This window comes from Pleurodeles waltl, chromosome 12 (assembly GCF_031143425.1).
Source record: "Pleurodeles waltl isolate 20211129_DDA chromosome 12, aPleWal1.hap1.20221129, whole genome shotgun sequence".
Taxonomy (NCBI): domain Eukaryota; kingdom Metazoa; phylum Chordata; class Amphibia; order Caudata; family Salamandridae; genus Pleurodeles; species Pleurodeles waltl.
Genome location: NC_090451.1, coordinates 652878694 through 652900226, shown reverse-complemented (window position 1 = coordinate 652900226; position 21533 = coordinate 652878694). Strand labels below are relative to the sequence as shown.

General features: G+C 42.9%; 1 long non-coding RNA gene across 1 annotated transcript; it reads left to right on the top strand.

Annotated features, from left to right (window-relative positions):
* The first annotated feature begins 837 nt into the window (after positions 1–837).
* LOC138268552 (uncharacterized) lies at positions 838–20227 on the top strand. The gene is made up of 3 exons (XR_011200026.1): positions 838–854; positions 7371–7399; positions 19678–20227. It is a non-coding gene; the product is annotated as an uncharacterized lncRNA (long non-coding RNA).
* Positions 20228–21533: the final 1306 nt, after the last annotated feature.

The following is a 21533-nucleotide window of genomic DNA, read 5'->3' as shown; positions in this document are numbered from 1 at the left end:
ACCATACTCACCAATTGAACAAACACTCCATTTGTTAAGTAGAACAAAATAATTATTTTATATGTGCAAAAACCGAACTATATACAAAGATAAACTGTTCAGGGACTTCAAAAAGCCAACCTGGCATGGGGCACATTGCCATCATGTGCCCCAACATCAGGGACAGTGTTTAGTTTACAGCCTACGGCGGCCTCTGCCAGCCTGGCTGGTACCAGGTTGCTCAGCAGTGCTCTGCCTCGTACTCCCACTCCGGAGCACCCTGGTGTCACCAGCAGAGACACTGCTGACAGTGGAGCCCTCCTCGCTGTCTTGTGGGGTGTCCCCTGTAGCCCTGGACACCTGCCGTGCCTCCATGAGGTCAATCACATGGGTGATCCGGCCCAGGCCCCTTGCCACATCACCCGCAAAGTGGCCCATTTCAACCTGGAGGCCGACTGTTCTTCTTGACAGCCCAGTAGTGTTTACTGCCAGTCTGCAAATAGAGGAGGCCCTCCTGTTCAGCCTTTGGAGCAGCTGGCGGTCCCTGCGCCACGCACCCTCGCTCTGTGTAAGCAGTCTAGCCACCAGGTCACGCATTGACAGGGCTAGGTCACCAGTGTTGTTTCCAATTACCTCCAGTTGTGCATGAACCTTCTGCATGCTGTTTTCATTGTTCCTTACGAAGCGCTGCAGAACCCTACTAATCCGCCCTAACATTTGATTCTGCAGGTGCTGACCACGTAGCAGTTGTGCCTCTGTCAGTGTGGTGGATGGAAGCCCTGACTCTGCCTGCAGCCCTGCTCTCCTCATCCTGCGTCGCCTGCGCAGCGGTGGATGCCCTGTGATGTGTGCTGTGGCACTCCTGGTTGTTGCTGGTGCAGACTCCGAAACCACTGTTGCAGCGGGTGTTGCCATAGAGGGGATGGTGTTGGTGGTGCAGGTGGGAGTGGTGGCTGCTCCTGTTGTCTCCTCATGGGGCTGGCTGACCAGTGGCACCTGGCTGCTGTGGCTGGTGGTGGGGTCTTGTGGGAGACCTGTGGGACGTGGGGAAAACACTGTCAGTGTCTACTATCTGTTGCACACTTCCTAATAAAAATTTGCCTATTAACTGCCTACTTGACTACATTGCCCATAATGCATCATGCTGGTATCTGCAACTCTGAAATGGAGCTATCTTGGTTGTGCATGCCCCTGTGTACATGGTGGGTGGGGGTATGGCATTGATGGGGGTACAGGCATATCACATGGTACTCACCGGTTGATGTTCTGGGCTCAGAGGTGTCCAGTTCTCCAAATCCTGTTACAGACTCCGGCTCCAGGGTCTCCTCCACCCTTTCCTCCAGGGGTGTGGGTGGTGGTATGGAAGATGGTCCCCCTCCTGTGCCTCTCATCTCCCGGAGCCTTTCTGCCACCCTCTCCTTGGTCCGGGAGCGGAGGTCATACCACCTCTTCTTTATTTCATCGACACTCCTGTGGCTGACCCCCAGGGAGTTCACCTTCTCCTGAATTTCCTGCCAAATTCTTTTTTTGGAAGAGTCTGGCACATTGAGGGCTGCCTTCCCAAATAGCTCATCATGGTGCTGACAGCATTCCTCCGTGAGCACCTCCAGCTCCTTCTCTGCAAATTTCAGCTTTCTCTTTCTAGGAGTGTCAGCCATGGTTGCTGTTGCTCTGTTAGCTGTGCAGCAGTTAAAAAGGATGTGGTCCTCCCTGCTCCCAGGTGTATTTGTAAACTTCCTGGCTGTGATGTCATCATCATGTGCCAGGAAGTGTTTCCAGAGTGTTCTGGAGTGGTTTCTGGAGTGTTCTGCAGCACCTGCAATCAATTTTCATGAAACTCGCAATTTGCGACACCCACTCGCAAATTGCGAGTCCGTTTTTTGCGCGGTCGCAAAACGCGACCTCGCAAACAGCGGACTCGCTATCTGCGGTGCGACTCCGGGTGCGAGTCGCAATTTGTCCCCGCAAATTGTACCTGCATTCCAGTTAGCGACATGCAAATTGCGAGTCGCACATGCTCGCAAATTGCGAGTCGATAATTTTTTTGTTCCTACATCTGGCCCTTATTGTCTTATCTGAGTTTTCATTTGTGGCCACCAAAAAGTTCACTGTATCAAGTTTTGAGTCTTTTGAATTACTTTATGTCCAGCCAACTGATCAACATGAAAGGCCTGAAGAACCTTTTCTTGTAATTCTAAAGTGGGTATATACAATGCACCTTTATAATATGGCAAGCCGTCCTTGATCACTCTTTCTGGGGCTGCTTTGGACCACTTCAGCCTCGTTTGGGTCTTACATTTTCTTGGATTTCTTTGGTCAAATCTGCATAATGAATGGTTAATATAAACTTCTCTTGTGGAATGATCGGACCTTTTACTGGAAGTTCTTTAGATGTATCAATATCAATTCAAGACAGAGCATCTGCCTTGCCATTAGCTTTTCCAGGTCGAAAGGTGATGAAAAAATCGAAGTCTGCAAAATAAAGGGACCAACGCAGTTGTCTTGCTGTTATTGTATGAGTTGATTTTAAAAACTGTAGATTTCGGTGCTCAGTGTAGACAGTTACTTTATGTTTAGTTCCCAAAATATAATGTCTCCATTCACGAAAGGTTCCTTTGACCGCCAAAAGCTCCTTATCAGCAATTGAATAGTTTATCTCTGGCGGAGTTAATTTTCGAGAGAAAAAGGCAACGGATGCAATTGTCCTGTATCTTTATGATGCTGGGAAAGAATACCTCCTATAGCGACGTCTGAAGCATCTGCCACCACATAATAAGGCTCATCTGGATTGGGGAGTAGCAATATTGGAGCAGTGGTGAAGGAGTTTTTCCAAAAATGAAAAGCGGCATCTGCTTCTTTTGTCCACTCAAACTTCACTCCTTTTTTTAACAAACGAGTGATGGGCGTGACTGTTCGAGAAAAATTGGATATGAATCTTCGATAAAAATTGGTGAATCCCAGGAAACTCTGGATTTTTTTGACATTACAAGGAGAAGGCCAATTTAGAACTGTCTTTATCTTAGCTGGGTCCATTCTAACTCCTTCTGGTGACAAAATGAATCCAAGGAACTCTACTCGTCCTACATGGAATGCACACTTTTCCAATTTCACATAAAGATTGTGCTCTTGCAGTCTCGTGAGGATGCACGAAAATGTGAAACATGTTCCTGCAGATTGTTGGAAAAAATCAAAATATCATCTATATATACCACAGCAAATCTGTCGAGAAAATTCCTGTAATATGTCATTGACAAAATGCTGAAAAGCTGCAGGAGCGTTGCATAATCCATATGGCATCACTTGATATTCAAATAATCCATATCGAGTTCGAACAACTGTTTTCCATTCATCTCCAGATGCCACTCGTATCAAATGATATGCCCCTCGCAGATCTAATTTGGTGTAAATTTTAGCATTTTTTACTTGATCTAGAAGAACTGACACCAAAGACAGCGGGTATCAATTCTTGATTGTAACCTGATTGAGGGCTCGGTAATCTATGTAAGACGTAAGCCTGAAGTCCCCCATCCTTCTTGGATATGAAAAACAGCGGAGAGGAAACTGTAGATTAAGGGGAGCGAATAAACCCATTAGCAAGATATTCTCTGCTTTGGTCAATGCATATATTCGACTACATGTCAATTTTGCTCCCGGCTCCAATTCAATTTTGCAGTCATATGGTCGATGTGGCGGCAATTTCTCAGCCTCCTTCTTGTCAAAGACTGTAACTAAATCTTCATATTCCTTTGGAATTTCTGTTGTTTCAAGTGCACAAATCATTGGAGAATGTTATGATAAACAGGCCGTCTGGGACTTTGTGAACGTTCCTACTTCACCATGAAAGCAATTCTCCTTACAATACGAGGAGCTCATTGCTATTGTTCTTTTACTCCAATTAGTAATCCAGGGCAGACCCATATTTAATTGAAATTGTGGAGCATCTATTAAATAAAAAATTATCTGTTCCTGATGTCCACCGAAGCCTTGTAATTGAATCGGTTCGTTCTCATGAGTAATTGGACCTGAAGAGAGACTGGTACCATCTACTGCTCTTACAACTTCCAGAGTTGATTCCTTGACAAATCAGATTCCCATCTTACGAGCGAATTTGATGTCACAAAAATTGTCTGTAGCTCCAAGAATCAATCATAACTGATATTCCTTGAATTTCCTTCTCAGGAGTCTTGACTAACACAGTTTGTACCAAAGGTGGCGCTGCTGTCTGTAAAGTATTGGCCACTCGCAGCTCTGAGGGAGTTGTCTTGGGTTCTGCTTTCATCAGGGCAACTCCCCCAACTGATGAAGCTGGCCTTTTCTCAAATGTCCAGTCTTTGGTTTCCTGGTGCATTCTTTAACAAAATGTCCAGATGCACCACATTATAAACACAGTTGATCCACTCTTCGTTTTTCCTTTGCTTCCTTAGATAACAGACCTCAAATGGAACTAATTTGCATTGGTTCTTCAACTGTTATCCCTTCTCCTACTCTCATATGATCATTTTCTACTCGATCGAATCTCGGTGGGAGGGGCCGATAATCTCTCCTTTTTTCTGCTCTTCGTTCAGTTAACCAATGGTCGATTTGCAATACAAGATCAATTAATTCTTAAATTTCAGTGGGTCTTTTTGGAACTTGTGCCAATGCATCCTTTAATTCATCCATCAACCCAGGATAGAATATGGCAGCCCTCTTTGACTCTGGCCAATTGGTTTCTACTATGAGTTTATTGAAATGAGCCAGATAAGCTACTAGATCTTTACCACCTTGCTTAATTTCCAACAGCTCATTGTCAGTGGCTTGGGCTGCAGTTCCGCGATCAAATATTATTAAGAACTCTTCTTTGAAATTTTGAAAATGATATAAAACTGGATCATTTCTGGAAACATTTGGCATGGACCATGCAGCTGCATCACCTGTCAGATAAGACAATATAAATGCCACCTTGGATTGGTCTTCGGAAAAAATGATGGGTCTACATAGAAAATGCAATGAGCATTGAGTTAGAAAAGTTTGCGCCTTATTTGGATCTCCACCAAAACGCTCAGATTGAGCCAGGGGAATTATAGGGGGAAAAGCATGAATTACTTGAGTAGATGTACCTGTGGACTGTGAAGTACTAGGGATCTCTGAAAACACTGAGTCACTAGACTTGGAAGTGTTTCCTAACTCATTTATTCGTTGTTTTCCTTGGACTGTTTCTTCTATGGTATTATTTAATTGCTTCTGCAGTCCTTCCAAGATGGTGGCTAATGCCTTTACATTAATTCTTTCTGCCATTCTGCTCAGGGAGTAATCTGACTTCCCCGTAAATTAGGGAGGGCACTTCAATCTGTCAGAGTACCTTGATTTGATTACCGCAGGAGCAGAAGATAAATCCTCAGTCCCAACCCAGACTACTCGCAACGAAATAGAATCTCCGTATTGAGCACCCTTGAAGGGGAAAGGGGAATGGGATTTAGAGAGACTGTCTCAGAGATGATGTTTTGTCAAATACTCAGTCTGCCACCTCACATCTTGTTTGACTGGATATCAGCACCTGGAAAATCGCATTCACAATTACTAGGGACACACTATTATATGTTATTATACTTTCTTATTAACTAACAATTAATACTTATACTAACAATTAATTTTCTCTGACATCCAATGTTATACTCACTCACCCTGAGCTCCCTGAGTATTTGCCTCTCTCTGTCTGTGTAAATGTGTATTATTGATATGATAATAAACTTCTTGAAATAGTTCTCAAATGAACACGAAGAGTTGTCTGCTTCTTGACTCTTGTGATGAGATTTTCAATTCTGAATATGTTTCTTTACACATTCTTAATTATTCAGCAGGGTTGCTATATATATATATATATATATATATATATATATATATATATATATATATATATATAGTTAATAGCTATTTATGGTTGCATTAGGTGTGGTAAAGATTTCCTCTTGACTGTCTTTAAATTACTTTTTCTATCAAGAATAACTTGTGTGCCTTGTTGAAAAAATGCGTATTGAACTTCCTGTTGTAGATTTCCTAAGTTTTGTTGTTTGTATATTGTTGACTAGATTTTTGGGTTTGTTGTTAGAAAATCTTAATATTCTTTGAATGTTCTTAATAGTCCATTCCAGTCGAAAACTCTTTAGAGCACTCGAAAAAACATTCTGTATCCGTAAATGCTTTTGCTCCATGAATTATTATTATCTGCAGTTAACTCGCTATCTGTAAAAATACATGCAAAGTCTAGTTTTCCTCCCAACAGTGAGATCTGTAGAGGTTCCAGATTTACCTCTGTCAGGGAGGACAGTTCGGACTATGGGAGTTGCAAACAAACATTTAACAAATCCTATTACAGAACCAGTTATTGTTAAAATTGGTAATTTTAAGGGTTTGCATAAGTTTGTGGTTTGTGACTCAAGTCCAGTGTCACTCCTGGGTAGAGATCTGTTGTGTAAAACAAGATGTTCAATTACTTGTAGACAAGGGAATTGAGATTCAGACAAACAGTGATGATGAAGACTCAACACTTACTGTCAACAATGAGTTGGTGTCTGGGGAATTTCCTTTGATTAGTTTTGATGAGCCAGAGGTTGAAGAAGCACCTTTGATTAATTTATTTCCAGTTTTTTAAATGAAAGACCTTCCGGCTAAATTGCAGAAGACTGTTAAGTCTAAAGTTTGGGATCTTTCAGGAAAGGATATTGGGTTGATCAAATGAGTAGAACCAGTCAGAGTTGCAGTGAAGCCGAATGTGGTTTTCCCTAAGAGTCCACAATAATCGATGACGATTGAGGCAATTGAGGGTATAAGACCTTTGATAGAACAGTTTGGGGAGAAAGTAATTTTGAGAACGGCGTTGAGTAGCCCATGCAATTCACCAATAATGGGTTTGAGAAAACCATGTGGGAAAATTCCTCTTGTACAGGATTTGAGGAAAAGAAATTAAATTGTGATTAAGTGTTTTTGGTGGAGTGGAAACAAAGGATCCACAGATGAGGCAGAAGAAGAGGAAGTCTAGAATATAAAATGTATTAGTTTAGATTTTGTCAATGGAATAACAGCAAATAGAAGAGCTTGGAGTAAACTAATTGTATAATTTTGATATCAGTTAATGTTCTGATTGGTCATAACTTTCTTACCCCATGCTTTATCCAATCATTTTCATTTAACAAGTTTAATTTAATGTTCAGTCACCATTGTTTGTGGGTCGTTCTTCTTTGGGATTCTCGTGTATCCTGAGACCTAGAGATTCTATTGCTTATGAAGAAACGTATACTTAGATGGTTTAGTGTATATCTTATAGTCCAAAACTCTAAACCATTACCCCTGTCTTTATTCCTGTTCCTATCTTGATGTTGATGCGTGATGTTGCTGTCCCACTGACAAAGTAGACGTTGTTGCTGATTACTGCAGTATTTTGGTAATGTATAATTGTGAATTGTTATTTGTCTTTTGTTTTTCAGGTACCAGCTGCAATTGCTTATTTACTGCTGCATATTTTGATAGCACCCTAGCTAGATGTTTCCTAAATTTGTGTTACTAAAGCTTTTACATGAAGCCCAACATGTCAATGCTAATTAGTGGTTAGTGAGGCGTTAATCACATGCTCATGATTTTTCTTTGATATTTGTTTGTCTTTTTATTATTCAGATGTATTCAATTTCTCTTGCTCAGATTTTATTGCTATGGTTTTGTGTTATAACCATTGAGATAATTTGTCTTTTTGCGTTGATTAATCTCAGATATATCCAGCGTTCGAATCAGCCTTTATTTTTTCTCTATATGTATTATTTGTGTTTGAGAATTATTTACGTGACCTTAACGTTGTTAATATAGGGAAATAAGTTGTTATTTAGGTTGAACTGATTTCCATATGTTATATGTGATGTTTATGATGCATTTCGAATGACATTTTCTCAAAACAAATTTGGTTTGGTTCATCGACCTAGTGTGTGAAATCCACTATTCTGTCTAAAATATAGCTAGGATTTCTCTGCAATAACAATACTCACAAGTCTTATGGATCGTATACACTCGGACCAGAATGGATTTGTTCCGGGTCGCAGCACATCTCATAACCTCGGCAGGCTGTTCCACGGGCAGGACCAGGCCTGGGAGCAATTCCCCTACTCGGTCTGCTTGGTCCTGGAGAAGGCTCTCGACACTCTAGACTGGTCCTACCTTTTCCGTGTTCTCAAGAGGGTGCGTGTGGGACCCCACCTCCTCGCCTACACAAGACTCTTATATACAGCACCACAATCAAGAGGGTTTCAGATGATTTAGAATGGGGTGGGAGATGGGTAGTCACCCTCCAAATAATTTACAAAATATTTTTGAAAAAAAAAGGTACATTTTGAAGTTAAATTAGTAACTATTGGCTGGGAGGGGGCTTTCGACATGGAGCCCTGTGGAACCCCGATGATCAGTTAGAAGTACATTTGTGTGGACATTCTGTGTGGCCCTAATTACAGTATCTGGCTCGCAATTCTGCCCATGGCATTACAAATGAAACCTCACGGAATGGGGAATAACTATGCAGACCCTAGTTCACCAGGCAGTATTCCTTTTTTGTGGAGTTTAAGTTTAACAAACAAATTTACAATCTACTTTGAGCAGATGTTAAGTGTGTGTGGTGGCTTGTATAAAGTAGAGGGAAGGGTAGGGTTGGGCTAGTACTCAGGCAACGCCTGATGGGCTGTTCCAAAGATCAGTGTGGGCTATTTTTTTTAGCACTTTGTGGGCCTGTTTTATGGCTAGGTGGGCAGTTTTCTGTGTTGATTTCACTGATATTGCCAGAAGCATTGCCAGCAGAAAACACTAAAGCATGCCTTCCTCCAACTACTGCAAAATACTCATACAGTGTTCAAAACTAGCCCGATCTGCAAATGTTTGCCACTTTTTCAGCTGTCTTGTTCGCTAATGGGAGCCATTTTTATATTGGTGCCCAGACCTAGTTTATGTCCCAGTCTGACCCTAGCTGGGGGAAGGAACAGAAGAAGATTGGCTGGAAGACAGGCATTTTATGTTCCCCGATGCACTGCCTGAGGGTCATGTAGGGCCAAGGAATGCAGTCCTTTCCCGTGGTGATTTCACCAGCTGGATTTTCTGGCTGATAAAATCAAATCCAATGTTTCTACACACAGTAAATCCAAGTGTGAGAACACCAGCCCGCTCAGGACTGAGCGAAGCAGAATTCTGCAAGGGAATTTCACTCAATATAATTCCCCATTGGGGCCTAAAAGTGTTAAGGTAAAGTTGTAGTAAAGAATGCTTATAGATATTGACAGGGCTAATGCCATTTGTTAATAGTCAATAAGAGAAGATTAGCGTCATGTGGTACTTATTGTAGCTCATTAGGCTAAAAGTATCTATGACACCTGAATGTGATTTAAATAAGATTTCTTTTGAGTTGCATAGTATTGCAGCATTTCTATAGTATTTTCTCCCCTCTTTTTGAATGCCCTGAGAGACTGCATAGTAGAGGTCAACGGCTCTGATTCGGAGGAGCAAGGCTAAGGAGGGTACAACCATTATACTTAAATGCCCATATTCAGTTGGTGCTCATCTGAGCTATTTCCCTTCAGCTGTTCTCAAAATGCCCAATTTCTAACACAGGCCCGCACTGGTGAGTCCTGCCCTGCTCTCTGATATCTTTGAAAAAGAAGCAACAATAAAGTAATTCAGTGTCCGGTTCAATTAGCACATAACATTTATTAAAATATGTATTTATGTACTTATGGTTATTTTGAAAGAGCAGCGTATACTTTGGAAAAGTAATTACAAAATCTTGGGCTGATATCGGATCAGAGGTCCACCCTAAACAAAGATTAGGTTGTAAGCCAGGGTTTTTTAATTTTTGTGAAATTACGAGAGAGGGAATTCACTGCATATCTTCGGAGGAAGTGGATTCCACATCAGGCCTCCGTGAACCCCAGAGGCCCTGAAACCTCAATTCTGCAATTTCTCAAGGAGGAAGCGTCTCATAGACGTTTACGCCTTACTCAGCACCAGCACTTATATATAGGATTTCACCACATAGTGGTGCTGTGTGTCTATTTTGCAGCTAAATTTATCAGAGTAGTGTTTTATAAAAAAGGATATTTCTAGCATATCAGTAATACTTGTACTGGCAATTATCAGCAGTGGCACGGATGTTGGTAGTGCTAGCTGCAGTGGACTTCTCTGAAGTGCCTTGGGTCCCCTAAGTTATTTACAACCTAGTAACTGCCTACCACACTCCTCAACTCACAGGTTCTGTCTCTGAGAAAAAGAGTAAGAATTCCACTGACTGACGTATATCTTGATTGATCTGCTGAAGAAAGTTCCACTGAATAGAAAACTTTCCTGGTGATGATGCAGGTGTTGATGATTGACAGTGTTGAATGGTGCCAAAGGATATAGTAAAAAAAAGTGCTCCAACATCACCGTCATCTGCAATCATCCTGAGATCATCCACTACAGATGTCGTCACTATTCCTGTCCCAAGCAGGCCATATATTTCAAATGGAAATTGCAGTTGACAGGTGGCAGCACTGTTAAGTAATTTTGCTGGATTGAGTAACAAAGAAACAGGCCTAAAATTTGCTACTGACATCCTGGGAACTTTTTGGGGAACCGAGGGATTATCCCATTTTTTAGTTCTGCAGGAGTAATACCTAAGCTACGCATATAGGAGGGTTTATGTAAATGGGAACAATTTAAGCAGATAATTAATCAATATTTTCAACCTCACCTAATAAATTGAATATTTGCAACCATAACCTATTGAAGGCCCAATTCAAAAGCATGCATGCACACAGGAAAATATGTTTACATGTACATGTACATAAAAAAATGCACACAGAATCCATTTCTGTCACTCCCACTTTCCTGCTTAGCTTCTCTGATCCTAACCTCCATCACACACAAACCTACTTTTTTCCAACAATACTCACTATACAACACCTTACTAATTAGACTAATTTACCACTTTTCTCAGACACAAAAGATAACCTCCCAGACTACACTGTAGAACACCAAAGCCAACTCTACCCAAGCAACATACCAACATAAATCTTAGAGGCATTCAGATAATCTAAATTTACCACACCCTCACACAAACATCATTGCATCAATACTCTTACCAGACTAATAATGCTGCCTAAAAAACAATCTCCCTAGGCCAGGCCAATGGACAACTGATGGCCCAGCTCAATGGAAAACACCAAAGTCCTTCATTCCTCCACAGACACTGACCATCAGAAAGGACTTTAGTAGAATCAGCTCAGTTTAGTTTCATGTTTAACTGACAATAAACCCCACCATACAAGACCTTTAAGAAATCACTTCTAACCACCACTACCAAACACAAACCAAACAACCATAGACAGTTGATTGATGGAAATCTCCCAATGAGGGAAAGGGCACATATTATGAAAGCACTACAATGCCATAATAATGGCACGAGCCTATACAGAACAGATATTTGTGATAGTTTTATATCATTAGGAAAGAACTGAGAGATGTTTTTTACCAGTGCTTGTTGACATTTTTAAATTTGGAAATTTGGTTTTGTCAATGCTTGCTTAGGAGAAATGTAGGTTCCAGTGTTCCAAGTGTGATTTGCATTCTGAATAGGGTTAGCGCTTTCAGGTGCTTTAGCAAATCGCAGGTGAATTGTGATGTATGTGAGAAATAGGGAGTTTGCGTACTCAATGTAGTTTGTTAGGGAGTTTGTGTACTCCAAAGGGTTCATGTAGGGAAATCATCTTACTTCAATTGGGTGTGGTGCTTTGTGCTAATAAATTGCCCACATGGTTGTTGGTATACGGACACTGCATGGTCTAAGACTCTGAAGTATTCTACAAGTGTAGGAGACACTTGGTTGTTGTTGTTATTGTAACTTGTCTGCTGTGTTTGATCAATTGGGTGTGGTTGACAAATAGTATTTCAAGAGGGTTAAAGGGCAGATATTGGTGATTCCTAAGAGCTCCAGGAGGATCAGGTATTAGTCAATGGTGACATTTGCTGGTTGAACTTTACTTGCAAATCAGAGAAAGCTAAAATCACATGAGTAGTTGTCAGAGCTAAAAGCCGCAATCAAAATATTCGTAAAGCTTACAAAGTGATTGTGCCCCTACCTGTAATAAGCAGACAAGTTGGTGTACTGATTTTTCTTTAGTGCTCACAATATTTTGTATTTAGTTTTTGTGTGAATTGGCTTTGAAGGACTCATCCGTGAGGCTTTGTCAGCCACTGTGTATGTGAGTGTGACGTCACCAGGTCTGCGCTGGGATTGGTCGGTTGGTGAAAAGGAGCCGAAAAGGGATTAGTGGACAATAGTGGTTCACTATTGGTTGAGAGAGACAATCAAAAAGGATTTTGGGATTGAATTACTTCCTGTTTTGAATTTAAATTATAGATTTAAATCCAAATACAAGTAAAAATGAAAATTTTCAAAGCATTAAAGAGTGTGATAAGGGATTTTTTTTTATTCCAGTCAGAAGAGGAGACATTGCCCTGCCAGAAGGTACACTTGCATACATCGTAATTCAAGAGAAAGGTCTTTCAGCATGTATTTGGTTAAAACAGTGGTGCAAACTTACAGAGAAGGAAGGCAGCGTAGCATTTCCTGCTTTTGGAAATTTTAACATGAGAATTTGAGAGACTTTAAGAAGAGTGCTTTACGAATTAAAACCACCTCCAAGACCAGCACAATTCGAAGGTTTAGCTATTTGGGAACTTGTAGCCAGACAACAAGAAAAAATAAAATTTAAAAGGCACCAAAGCTTTTTTCAATCTTGAAAAGTGCTCTGGGCTGTACTACTACCATCAATGGCACACGCAGCACCGGTTCCGGCTCCCAGTGGGTGATCAATTGGGATTGGCTGCCTTTGCCCTTCTGTATGGGTGCCCCAACGACCACTGCGGGTCGGGGATTAGAGCCAACGTTTGAATGTTTATCCCTATGTTTGTGGAATATTAATTAAATTGTGCATAAGTTTGATATGGCTGACTTAATATCTTTTTTAAACAGTTATGATGTAATCACCCTTCAGGAAACCTGGGCTGAGACCAGTTGCCTTTTGCCGGGGTATTTAGAAATATGGAAACCCATTTACAGAAAGAGTAAGAATGGCCGTGCTAAGGGAGGGTTGGCCACCTATGTCACTGTTAAACTAAAAGGGTGTATTTTGCCATTGGCTTGGGATGACAATTGGATTCAGGGGATTGTGATTAGGAATGGGTGCTCGCAGCAAACTCTCATGCTAATTAATGTTTACATTGCTCCCAGAACAAAGGAAAAAAGGGGGAAGCTGTCCCGACTGATGCAGATTTTGGCTGATCTAGCTTGGGAATATCCATCTGCTGATTACATTATAACTGGCGATTTTAATACAAATCTGTTTCAGGACACTGTAGAAGCTTTTGAAGGCCCTGAACTTTGTAATCGCCAGTTAGTCCCTGAACAACTGAGATTCCAGGGTTGCCCGCACTGTCCACTGGGAGAGTATGTAGTAATGCATTTAAATAGCATGGGCTTTAAAGTTCTGAATGGTCATTCACAAGATGATGCTCCCCCTTGTTGGACAAGATCGGACGGTCGATCCCACTCATATTTGGACTATACCATTTATAACATCGAATTGTTTTCCCGTATTGAAAAGCTCTTGATCTCCTCCCGGAGCGAGAGTGATCACCGTCCCCAAATTGTAACTATAAAATCTAGCTTCCATTTTCATGATGTTATGCGGGCAGTGGGTGGCGGCGTTTGTTCCGAGTCATTAAATCGTATAAAATGGAACTCTTCTATTAGGGGCAATGGATTTGTTGAATGTGTTAATTTTGTCGACGTTGAAGGATTTGGTTGTACATCCCCAATGGAGTTATGGGATAAATTATCTTCCTTCCTGTGATCAAGGTTTCATCAATCTGCTCGCAATTGCACCCCATTCTGGCCCTTTGCCATTTCTAGGGAAACTAGGAGTTTAAAGAAAGCATGTACTAGAATAGCAAGGCCAATTAGGAAGAGCCCTGATTCTGAGTGTCTATTAATTAAATATAAGGAACTGAGGAAAGACTATAGGAAGACTATTCATAATGATCAACTGAATCATCTCAATCAGTTTTGGGCTAAACTTTTAAGTGCGAGTAAAGATCCAAATTCTAAAAAATGTTGGTCCCTCATTAATAACCTACAAAGCAATCAAAGGAGTATTGGCACTGTTAATATTCCTGAAGGGGTTTGGTCGTCTTACTTGATTAATCATTTCTCTGCAAGTGATCAGGATGGGAAATTGTTGACTGAGAGGGTTCATTGCTCCACCGCTTCTCTGGTCAAGTACTGTTCCCAGTCTGCTGTGTTTGCATTTCTCCCTCATGGAGAGAAGACTCCTTTTTAATCACATCTCCTTCATATCATCTCAAGGGCAAAGCGAGATGGAAACCCAGGTCCCAATGGCCTCCCACAGATGCTGTTCAAACAGGATTCTTCCTTTTGGGCAGTCCATCTTGCGCATCTGTTTGAGTACTGTCTTTTGACCTCAAGAATTCCTGAGTCCTAGCGCGGTGCCATTTTTCATCCGCTATATAAAAGCGGTTCGAGGTCGGACCCTGCTAATTTTAGGATGATAGCTCTGCTTGACAATGAAGCCAAGATTTATGCCAGTCTTCTGCTGCAAGATCTTCGTGCCTGGGCTGAATCGAAGGGACTAAACCCTTTTGTTCAAACAGGGTTTGCTACTCTATCCAGCACAACGACGAACCTATTAGCCCTTTCTATTCTAATCGACAGGGCGATTCTATCAGGTTATATGCAGCATTGCTGTTTTGATGACTTCAAAGCAGCATTTGACCAGATCCCTAGGGGTGCCCTGTGGGCCAAACTACAAAACTGGGGTATTCTTTCAGTACTCCTGAGTGCCATTATGGAATTACATACGGATACCTGGGTCCGTATTAAATTAGGTGGTGGGTGCTCTCTTTCCAGAAACATTTTCACTGGTCGTGGTGTGAAAGAGGGATACGTGCTTGCACCCCTACTTTTTAATCTGTTTATTGCAGATTTGTCATCATCTCTTGATGCTGTTAACTCCCATCCCCCCAAGATTGGCAGTCTCAGGCTGAGCCATTTGTTTTATGCTGACAATCTTGCAGTGTTCAGTGATACCAAGATTGGTCTTCAATGACTCCTCAACCAACTTGCATCTTGTACTTCTATGAATCAATTAGAAGTCAACTTGCTCAAAACCAAAGTGGTCTCTTTCAGAAGAAAGAGGCATTTGGGACGCAGCTGGTATTACAAGAGTAGCAAACTCATCTTAGATCAATCCTATAAATACTTAGGGGTGCATTTTGATTCTAGGGGTTGCTTTGTCAAGCATAAGAAAGAGATTGAACTTAAAGCTGTGGCATTGCAAGTGGCCTTCTCTAAATTATTCAAAGTTTTAAAGGGGCCAAATCTTCTCCCTCTAATGGAAGTCATCAGAGCAAAGATCATCCCCTTACTTTCTGATGGTTAGGAAATCCTGCTGGGTAAAGGTTCTTGTTTATTAAATAGGCTGGTCAATAAGACCTATAAGGCAGTTTTCCACATATCGCATGTCGCTTCCCCGGCACAGTTGCGGTTGGAATTTGGGCTTTTGAATCAGCAGGCAGTTGCTGCTGGTGCCTTTCTGAAGCTTTGTCATAAGCTGCATCGAGCCAAGGAAGGCAGCCTGGAGGCATTTTTGTGGCAGGAAATCAGTGCGTCGAAAACAAAGGGGTCTCATTTTTATTTCTTGGTTGAATGTAAACAACGATTGGAAGCTGATGACCTCTGGGTAAGCAACCTCCCCCATTCCTTGTTCAAACTGGGGGTCAAAAAGATCATACAGTTATACTTGTATCACTCGGATCGCACACTCCTTGCTAAACGTAAGCATGCCTGGTCGGTAATTAATTCCTTTAAGCCAGGTACTCCATCCAGTTATTTCTCTTGCTCTTATAGGTTTCGTTTGAAAGAGGCCTTTATGGCCCTAAGGATGAACGATTGGTGTTTTTTTTTAACATTTACCCCTATGGTGGTTAGCTCTGGGAGAGAGGGTGATATGCAGGGGCTGTGGTAACACGGAAGAAACAATTGAACATGTAGTTGGTTTGTGTCCGGCATTACTCAAAGAACGTAGACCTATGCTTCGGTGTAAGTGGAAGGAATTGGGGATTCACTCCTGTCGACAGGCCATTATTAAGTCCTTGGATCCTACGAATTGTTGAACGTGTTACTGACCAAATTTATTAAAATCACCAAAACCAGATTCAGGGGCACTGCGAGCTGTGGATAATTATGTTAGCAATTTTCACCCGCTCTTGCCGCTCAGATTTGCAGGAATTTGTTAGGGTGCTGAGCTTCAATGTTGCACCTTGGGTTGGGATCCTTATTGGAATCTAACTTAATGATCGTTTAATGCACTACGCACTTTAGAGCTTTAAGCACTGTGAGCCCTTCTGTTTATTATTCATCATGTGTGCTCTTGGGCTGTGGTGGCCCGGCCTTATTTTTAGTTGAAGGTTTTATATTATTGTGTAGGTATGTTTTTACTGTGGTATGTGTATTTAAATCATGGAGTGTTTTTAGCATGTATTTAATATTTGATTGTAAATTTATTATTGATTGTTCTCTTTTTTGTTTTTAATTGTATTAGATTTTATTATCTGTACAATAAACTACTCACTCAAAAAAAACAAAAAAAAGTGAATGAGAAAAGTTGAGAAAACTCTGCTAGAAGCAAGATGGGACAATGAGCAGAAATTTAGTAGAGCTGAAATTTTACAGGTTATTAATATGTATCCTGCAATTACACAAGAGAAAGAGGAGAGTAGTGCCAGATCAAAGAAAAAGAATAGGAATTCTGAAGAAAATGTGTCGAAGTCAGGTGAAGCTAGAAAATCATTGACTTATGGTAGTGACTCAGATGATGATACATTTATAATACAATTGTTGAGAACTAGTCCTCCTCCATATGCAGCACAAGAAAAAGGTCCAGGTACTAGTATTAGTCTAAGTGCACCAGCACGAGCTCCAGTTGTGGCAACGCAAAGTCAAGTAAAGGTTGCAACTAATGTTCCTACTATTGCAGTAACTCAGATTCCTGTGATCCAGACTGTAGCTTGGCCTGTAGTTTATCCTACAATTCCTATTGTGAGTTCTGCACTGTGACACCACAGAATGGTCAAAATCCAATGATAGTCCAGATGGAGTCTACAACTAATTTAATGACTCCAGTGAAAACTCAGACAATACCGAGGTACACTCCTGTAACAATAACAATCGAGTTCTTCAACACTTTCAGGGCAGAGTTCTGGAATAATTTACTCAAGAAATCAAAATGTTTCTTCAGGTCCAGAAGCATTATCAGTTCCTATTGGTCCTGTTGTACCATTATATGCCCAGGGAAATAATTAAAATAATGTACAGAAGTTTTTACCACAAATGCAGAAATGGGGAAACTCAATGCATTTGCAGTAATTATGTCTCCAATAAATCAGACGTTTGACAAGACAGGTCCACTAATAGACTTAACCTATCCCAGGACTTCACAAAATATGGAGAAGTCAAATTCAAATTCAATCCTGATGACACCTGAGACTCTGTGTATTACTCCAGAGAGTGCCTAATGTAAATAATAATGTTTTATTTCAAGGTTTGACAACTCAACAGTTAACTGACTGGTTGGAAAAAGTGAGTGGAGCAAAAACAAATGCAAAAGGAGGAAAACATTGAATCTGACAAGATTAAAATTAGAATTAACCGGTTCTGTGCCTTGGACGAGATGATCTCGTCCAAGGCTACAGTTCCCCTGTGCCTTGGACGAGATCATCTCGTCCTAGGCACAGGGGAACTTGGGGGCGCGCTAGCGCGCCCCCCGTGCACCCCCCTCCCCCCCCCAGGCGGGGATGGAAGGGGAAGACCTTCCCCTTCCACCCCCGCCCCCCCCCCACGGCAATCCGATGACACTGACGTCATCTAGTGTTGCCGGGCGCGCTGGAAGCCATTTGCTTCCAGCGCGTCTTCGGAGGAGGACCTGTTAGGTGAGTCCTCTCCGTTTTTGGGGGGCGGGGGGTTGAGAAAACAGACACGGTGGGAAAGGAAAGGGTTTTTCCTTTCCCCCTGTGTCTGTTTTCACAAGATTCCTGCTCCACGATCGCGGGCAGGGCCCGCGATCGTGGAGCAGGAATCTCCACTAGCCACCAGGGATTTTCTTTTTGGGTAAATTTGGGGGAGACCCCTTGGGCAAGGGTCGCCCCCCCCCGGGGGCAATTTTTATTTGTATTTCGCCCCCCCCTGGGGGCAGATCCGCCGATTTTTCTGCGGATCTGCCCCCAGGGGGGGGCGAAAACCACTAGACACCAGGGATATGTTTGTTTATATGTGTTTTTGGGGGTGACCCCTTGGGCAAGGGTCGCCCCCCCTGGGGGCAGATCCGCCGATTTTTCGGCGGATCTGCCCCCAGGGGGGGGGGGGCGAAAACCACTAGACACCAGGGATATGTTTGTTTATGTGTGTTTTTGGGGGCGACCCCTTGAGCAAGGGTCGCCCCCCCCGGGGGCAATTTTTATTTGTATTTCGCCCCCCCCCTGGGGCAGATCTGCCGATTTTTGGGCTGATCTGCCCCCGGGGGGGGGGGGGGGGACGAAAACCACTAGACACCAGGGATTTTGTTTTTATTGTTTATTTTGGGGGCGACCCCTTGGGCAAGGGTCGCCCCCCCCCGGGGGCAATTTTTATTTGTATTTCGCCCCCCCCTGGGGGCAGATCCGCCGATTTTTCTGCGGATCTGCCCCCAGGGGGGGGGCGAAAACCACTAGACACCAGGGATATGTTTGTTTATGTGTGTTTTTGGGGGTGACCCCTTGGGCAAGGGTCGCCCCCCCGGGGGCAGATCCGCCGATTTTTCGGCGGATCTGCCCCCAGGGGGGGGGGCGAAAACCACTAGACACCAGGGATATGTTTGTTTATGTGTGTTTTTGGGGGCGACCCCTTGAGCAAGGGTCGCCCCCCCCGGGGGCAATTTTTATTTGTATTTCGCCCCCCCCTGGGGCAGATCTGCCGATTTTTGGGCTGATCTGCCCCCGGGGGGGGGGGGGGGACGAAAACCACTAGACACCAGGGATTTTGTTTTTATTGTTTATTTTGGGGGCAACTCCTTGGGCAAGGGTCGCTCCCCTGGGGAGCTTTTTTTTTTCTGTTTCGCCCCCCCCCCCCCCCGATGGCAGACCAGCCATTTTTTGGACGATCTGGCCCGGGGGGGGGGGTGGAAGCACACTAGGTGCCAGGGATTGTGTTTGGTGTGTCTTTGGGGGCACCCCTTGGGCAACGGTCGCCCCCCTAAGGTGGGGAAAATTTGTATTGCCCATCTCTGCCCGTAATTTTGTAGGCCCATCTGCCCCCAAGGAGGGCAGAGACCACCAATACGGCAGGGATTTCTTTGTTTTGTGTTGTGCTTGGGGTGCCCCCTTTGGGAAGGGTCGCCCCCTGAAAGGGGGCACAGAGGTGTTGCCCATTTCTGCCCCCCTTGGGGTCAGATTGGCCAAATTTTTTACGCCCATCTACCCCCGAGGGGGGCAGGATCCACTTAGGTACCAGGGACAACTTCTAAGTTCTTGATGGTGGGGTGTTTGTCAACTGGCAAAGTATTTGTATTTGTGATTATAACAATTTATTTCTTCTTTTTCTTCTAGTTCAACGCTTTTGCTTCCTTTGCTGTGGATCTTTGCGGTTTTGGCAGTAGTTGTCCTGTGGTTTGCATAGTTGCATGTTTTAGGTAAGTGAAAGCAATTTACTCCAAAGGAGTATTGTTGACATGTTTGTAGGTGGTGTACTAAATGCAGTATTGTGTGTTTGACATTGTCCTTAGATTTGAGCACAGTGATGTTTGTGTTGTCATATGTCTAAATTGCTTTTTTCTTTTTTCTTTTTAGTGGGATATCATTGGTGATTGCTGTCTGTGCAGAGTAGTTGCTTGGTGAGTAGCTATTTCAGGCAACTGAGTGGTATAGTTTTTTGTAGTACATAACTCTTTGTGATAAAGCTACACTTTGTTTATTACTTATTTTAGTGCTAGTTGTTGTTGGCAATCCATTTGTTGTTAGGATCATGGCTAGCCGCAAAGTGACCGCTCAGCAGGTTGTTCGCATGCTCTTTGAGTCGTCTTCAGACCATGATTACGACACTGACTCTGCATCTGAGGCAGAGGAGGAAGCAGGAGATTCTGGAAGTGAGTTTTCTGTCCGAGAGTATTCTTCTGATGAGGAAGCTACTCTCAGTGCAGATGAAGGGCCTGTGTTAGAGGAGGACATTGATGTGCCAAGAGTGCAGCAGCCTGGGGCTGCAGGGTTTCCCATTGGAAGACCTGACACCTGGATTGCCCCAAACATGGAGCAGCCACAGTTACCTGCATTTACTGGTCTCCCAGGGTGTAGAGTTAATACGGAAAACTTTCTGCCTGTCCATTTCTTTCACTTGTTTATGGACGATGTATTTTTGGAAGAGATTGTGGAGCAGACAAATGTGTATGCAGAGCAATATTTGCGGGACAACGCTGCCAGATTTAAGCCTCAGTCTAGAGCTACTCATTGGGTTCCCACATATCTGGAAGAGATGAAAAGGTTTTTAGGTTTGTCTTTTTTGATGGGGTTGATCAGGAAGCCGTCACTGGCTTCTTATTGGTCTACAAGTCCCTTGATGGCAACTGCTATATTTCCTGCAACTATCACACGTAATTGGTATTTGCTTCTTCTTCGTATGCTGCATTTTGTAGACAATGCTTTAGCCTTGCCACGAGATCACCCTGATTGTGACCGCCTTTTTAAGATTAGGCCTGTACTTGATCATTTTGTGGATCGGTTTTCAGAGGTCTATGTCCCAGGCAAAGAGATAAGTGTGGACGAGTCTTTGGTCCTTTTCAAGGGGCGTTTAGTTTTTAAGCAGTACATTCCTAGTAAGAGGGCATGGTATGGGATTAAATTGTATCTGCTGTCAGAAAGCAGTACAGGATATGTGTATAATTTCCGGGTCTACACTGGTAGGGATTCCAGTATTGACCCTCCTGGTTGTCCGGCCACTTTTGGAGTTAGCGAAAAAATTGTGTGGGAACTTGCTAGACGGCTGTTTAACAAAGGTCACCATTTGTACGTAGATAATTTCTACACTGGAGTGCAGTTGTTCAAGGAGTTGTTTAGGGTGGACACTGTTGCTTGTGGCACAATCCGTTCTAACCGGAAAGGCTATCCAAGGGAGCTTGTCTGTAAAAAACTTGAGAGGGGACAGTGCAGTGCCTTGCGGAATAATGAGCTGCTAGCTCTGAAATTTTCAGACAGGAGGGATGTGTACATGCTATCGACCATCCATGATGAGAGTACTTCCCCTGTGGCTGTTTGGGGTCAGGTTGCGGAAGTGCGCAAACCTGCGTGCATTTTGGACTACAATAGGCACATGGGTGGTGTTGATAGAGTAGATCAGAGGTTAGAACCTTACACTGCTCTTCGTAAGTCATATGTGTGGTATAAAAAGTTGGCCCTACATTTATTTCATTTGG